Here is a 6,116-nt window from a genome sequence, read left to right as displayed (position 1 = left end):
ATTTCTGGATTGTCATTTAAATGTCACCTTAGAGTGAGGAAAGTCTTATAAGATACCAGACTTGGCGGGGGGGGAAACTGGATACCAGTTTAGAATTTTTTTAGCAACAGCCAAAGCAGTTGGATTTTCATTCATTCATTCATTCATTCATCCATTTATAATTCAACAGGATGTAATGAATAGTTTTGTGCTAAATGCTGTCCAGTAAATAGTTATAATCTCTGTATTATTTTCCAAATTATTTTCTTCTATTCTTAGGGAAATAACATTATCACCTTGAATGGAATTCAGGTGGCGATGGAGGAAGGACAGATTGGTCAGGATGTTTTAACAGTAAAATATATCTAGAAAGCAGAATATAATTCTTATGGTTCTGTTTCAGTGTTAAACTACCTTAAAATAGTATCCCTTAGATTTTGACGATATATTTACTTTTATAACTCATCGATATTTTTTCATTAAATAGATTGTTACACTACCTTTTTTTAGAGTATCCTATTACTTTTGGCTACATTTGAGTACATTATAATAATCTACTTCTTATAATGTGGTGAGTAGCTAGGGTACTGCAAGGCCAATATTTACAGAAACTTCATTTTTTTTTTTTTTTTAGTTTAAATATTAACAGTATTCCTGGGCACCTGGGTGGCTTAATTGGTTGAACTCAGGTCATGATCTCAGGGTCGTGGGATTGAGCCCCACCTTGGGGTGGGGGGGGGTCCCTGCTCAGCGGGGTGTCTGCTTCTTGCTTTTTCCCTCTGCCCTCTCCCCCTGCACACATGTGCACATTCTCTCTCTCTGTCTTTCTCAAATAAATAAATAAATATTTAAAAAATATTAATAGCATTCTTAATTCTCAATATATCATTCATATATATACAGCCGGTCAACTGTATATATATGAATGTAAGCCTGACTGATAAACATACCTGACTTTTTTTTGGGCAGGGGGTAGGCAGGAGCAGTCTTAAAAACTCCTGCCAAGTTTCTCCCAAGTTTCATCAAATAACCATATGCCAGGTCTGTGGGTCAACATTGCTGGTTTGTGGAACTGGCTCTGCTCTTTCATATCAGCTCACAGTCATTTTCCAAAATACTTTTCGGTTTCTAGTTAAAGTAGTGTTGCCACACCAGGACCCTGAATTGTGGCAGATATTGGAGGCCAGGACCAAGGGACTGCCAAGGCTAGGCTGGGAATGGGACAAGGGAGAGCCAGACCCAGGAACTGGCAAGGCATGGGTGTGCAGAGAAACTAGCAGTTAAAGATGGAGCCTGGGAAATGGGGAAGAGTCCGGGAACACACACATGGTAGAGGTGCCCTGGCCTGTGCCAGTGGTCCAGAGAGTGCTCCGAGAACTGGCTGCAAGGAGCCCTGGCAATGGAACCATGTCTTCCTCTGCCAGAAAGCATTTCCTGTGTTCCTCCCTGGGTCTGAGGCTATTCCCAGGAGCATTTCCTATGCTTCTTCCTGGGTCTGAGGCTATTCCCAGGTGTGCAACCAGCGGCAGGGGCAGGGTTCGGCCAGCCCGTGAACCCCTGGCAAAGGGACATGTATGAACCTGCCCAGGGCCATGAGGGCAGGTGTTGGGTGGACAGCAGCTTCGGGCCCTTTACTCCTGGTTCTGGCTCCTTTCAATGAGCCACGCTGCTGTGCCTGACCTGGAGAGTTGTTCTGGTACAATGGTGCCCCTCATCTTCGTCCAACTCTAAGGAGATTAGTTAGTTACAAGGCAGGAAGTTGAATAGCTTTGGGCTTTAATCTCCTGGTTATTCTGGGGCTGTTTGATGTTAGCCCTTCCTTCAGACCAGCCTTTGAAAAGGGCTTATTCTTCTTCTGTGACAGAGAAATGACCAGGACACAACCATATTTTAAGTTCCAAGGGCTCTCACATCTGTTTGCTTCGTGCATTCTCTATACAAATACACAGGGTGGTTTTTAAAGGACATTTCTCTCTTTATTCTCTCTCTCTCTTTAATGTATTTTTGTTTCTTGCTCCTGTTCCCTCGGAGCTCATTTTTATTCCATTAGGACGTAATTGGGCTGGTACTTCAAGTGTGCTTACTCAGTCCGAGGGGTGAATGTAGGATTAAGAACACAGGCAGAGCCTGACAGCCACATTAATTGTTTACTTATTTACTACTTAACACACAGTATCAGTCTGCTTACTGTACTCAGTGGCAGCTTTCATGACATCCTCTAGCTCCACTGTAAGACCTGACTGCCTCGGCCCCACTTGGGCAAATCCAGTCGCAATTGTAGAATCTTAAAAAAAAAAAAAAAAAAGTGCAAATTTAATGCTTTGAAGAGTATCCAACTAGAGTAATAAAATACTATTTAGGACAAGTTCTTAGGGGATCTGTTCTTAGGGGATCTGTTTTACTAAAAGGAGAACAAACTTCAAATCAACATATCAATGGTACTTAGATGGCACATCAAAGAAGTTCACATCATTGAGAATTTCATGCTTGTACTTGTCTTAAAAATTCTCTGATCAGTTTTATATCATTCCTTTGCTTAGTAAATTCTTTTTTCATCCATAATACAAAAGCAAAATTCAGTTCTATTTCTATCCACACTACGTATAACTTGATTTTAAATGTAATTGTGTCTTTAACTCCCGTATGTGTGCTATACCTATCATCAATCAAGGTTTTCTTTACTAACATGATCTTTTTGTGGATGGTCATACTCTCCTAAATAATCAATTGAATCTTAGTATCACCCAACAGTGCGGTTTTAGGACCTTAGCTTAGCTTGGCTCAGTAGAAGCAGTAGAAAGTTTTGCTCAGGCGCTTCTAAGTTTCATTTTGATACCAGTTTTAAAAGAGATGACCGGTATGGCTCTGGGCTTAATTGCTTCTATCTTGCAACATTTCCCTTATATTGTCAGAGAGCTCCAGTCTTTTTTCAATGGGAGACCCAAAGGAATTTCAGCCTACCAGTCTGGGACTCATATCTGGGTAAGACATTTTAGAGGGAGAAGAAAGAAAAGCCATACAAGGGTGCAGATTTGGAAGAGGAGAAGTGACGTGCGAGTTGGGGGCATCATGCCTGCCTCCGTGTGTTTTAGGGGGAACCCTTAAAGTCCCACCGCAAAAGCACGCTTCCCCAAAGCCTCCAATTAAGCCTCAAAGCACAATCAATTTCCCTCTTATCCAGAGAGAATATTATGTCTTTCTAAGGAGGCGGCATATGGGAGCTACTGGGAAGGCCGTCCAGTCCAATTAAAAGGCAGATAGATCAGAGAGCACGGGACTCCTGAAGCTGTCTGATCTTTTGCCTATGATTTGTCTCAAGTGCCATTGACAGCCCCAACTTGCAATTACCATGCAGAGGCTGGTCTAGCCGGAGAGAGGTCCAACAGGGAGGGAGGGTTTGACCATTTACATGCAGTTAATTATTAAGGGCTGTCAGATGTCAGAATGGGAATTGGTAATATTGTGGTTAAACGCCCACCACATGTCTAATTTGAGTTGTGCCCACTACCTCCAGCACCAGTTCAAATTAAGTCCACATTAATGTCTGATGACTCACAGCTGTGCAGCACACAACTTTGTGCACTGGGGGCGGGGGGCGGGGGCGGGGGAGTGAGGGGGGAGGCGGTGCAAGGGGGGATTTGCATATCAGTTAGTGCCAGATAACCATTCTGAAAGACATGCATGTCTCTTTGTCGGAATAGGCATCATACAAGCTAGAGCCATAGTTCCTATTCTTGCCTTTTAAAACCATCATCACGCCTAAGAAAATCTTCATCTAAGTTAGCTTCTTGGTGCACCTAATCCAGTTTTAAAAAGGCATATCCAGGTGAAACAATGTGCATATTGTCCATGGGTCCCCAATAGACCCTAAAGAGATCAGAATATGGCCAAATGAGAACTGAAGTAAAGCCTGTCTCTATAATTATTCTCTATTAAACTTGATGAGAGTTTATATACCGAGCTGCCAAAATACTTTTTTTTTTTTTTTTAGGATTATGATTTTTTAATATAGTGCTTCAAGTCAGCCCCTGGAGCGATGGCCTTGGTGCCCACCTGCCTACCATTTGGTTAGGGGAGTTCTCCAGGGGTCTTCCACTGTGCCAGTGATCGCACAGCAGGCTTCTACCCATCCAGACAGGCAGAGAGCAGGTGTCACTCGGCTTGGAGGGGCACTCTCATGGTGTCCAGGGACTTCGGAAGCTTTGAGAGGGATGGCCGATTTCCAGCAATCCAGAGGGCTGTGCAGGGAACCCCTCATGCAGAAATATTTTGGGGTCCTGGGCATACATATGGTTTTGTGATACATGGTAAGCGGTCAGCAGAAGGAAATGGAAATCGGTGGTTGTGGTCGGGAGCCAGGCAGACACATTGGCATTCTTGTCCTTGGCCTTCCGTGGGCTGTCTTGCAAGAAACGCCACGCTCAGAGTGAAGCTGTGTTAGGCACTCTTTCTTAAGTTCTGAGAAGAACCCAAACATCAATTCTTTATTTATAAAACAGATGGCAAAGACTCTTCAATCAGAAATCATACAATCCCACCATTTATAAGCAAATGGGCATGAGGTCATTCCATAGAAACAAAAAATTCGTGCTCGTTCTTGGCACCAGAGGTGTTTCATTTTACTGAAAGGAAAAAAAAAAGATATTGTGAAAAAGAGACAGATGAAGGAAAATCAGGCCTTTGATAAGATGTAAGCATTTTCAACACGGACCGGAGAAGCATTTAGGAAACACAAGTGGGTGTGAGTGTGTCACACGCTTGGGTTTCTTGCTCACCAGATAGCAGGAGCGGTGGAATGGAGACCTCGCTTGGGGCCAAGAGACTATCAGACTGTTTCCATCAGCGTGCCTAAAAAAAGCCTGCGTAGGGAGGCGGCCTCCAGCCAGGAGCAGGAGGCCAAGTGCAGGCCACAGCCTGGTCACTCTGGTTAGTGTTCACTTTCTGTCCTCCAAGTGGGTGATTGGGAAGTCCAAACATAATGATCTGTTAAGGACAGAGATCACAGCTTCTGTGGTTTCCAGAAGCTGCTGCTGACATTATTTTGACAAGAGCCCCAGCTCAAGGGTCACTTAAGTTGGAGCTGTGGGCTTTGTGTCCTGAGGAAACTTCGGAACCGGGGACCGTGGGACATAGTGCAGAGTGTGAGGTTGCTTGCTTTCATCGAGTTTTTTTTGTGTCTGAGCTGCACGGATGCTTGTTTGTTCATCACTTACGGAAAGCAAAGTTATTTTGTGCTGGTGCCCAGGGACTCAGTCGTGAATGTGCAAACTGCCGTGCTCTCTAAGTAATAACCAGGCGTAATGACTGTACAGTAATCATTCGGCCATTGGGGGCTCATCTGAAATCCGCCGTGTATGGAATGACTAACACTCGGATGACGGTACATCTGTTGGCAGGGTCTTTTTTCTTTTCCGTCTATTCCTCTGATTTCCTGTTTTCAGAAGCACTGAATACCCCTGCCTTTCTGCTTTGATGGTAATTTCTCTGCCTTTGGAAACCATAAGTTTGATGAGTTTTTCTATATTCAATATCACATTTCTTAAAAGGCCTGGTAGTGAGTGTGGTAGAAAGATTGGGAAAGAAATCACATTTGTGTTATGATATCTACCAGGTCTTAGGAAAAGGGTCTCACGCTTGGGAAAAGTGTAACTGGTCTTCCAAAAATGAGATAAGCAAATAACTTTTACTAAGTGAGAAGGCAGTCGGTAGGAATCCCAGAATGTTCCAGTCTCATTGGCTCTGGTCCTGTGCCTGAGTGGGAACTAGTTCCCCAGTCCCGAAGAATGAAGTCTATGGACAGACATGCTGATGGGGTTGCATTCCTGGTGGGTAGGGATGGAGGGAAGCTGTCACATTCAGCCCAGGCCTTACCATTCCCTTCTTTAGTGAGTTAATTTTAACTCTCTAGGATCCCAATAACTTCGTTGGCAAAATAGGGGAAATAGTGACACCCTCATAAGTTTGTTAGGAGAAACCACTGACAGGGTCCATGTAACATGCTAGCCCAGGACACCCAGTACCAGACATTCAGTGAGAACTCAATCCCTGTGCCCTTCTTCCCTGTCTTTTTCCCATGACTTCATGTCATAGATATCTTAATGGCAATATCATTCATTTCAGTTATTATATGTAGTTTT

This window comes from Mustela erminea, chromosome 16, assembly GCF_009829155.1.
Source record: "Mustela erminea isolate mMusErm1 chromosome 16, mMusErm1.Pri, whole genome shotgun sequence".
In the NCBI taxonomy this organism is placed as follows: Eukaryota; Metazoa; Chordata; class Mammalia; order Carnivora; family Mustelidae; genus Mustela; species Mustela erminea.
Note: the sequence above shows the minus strand (reverse complement) of the source record.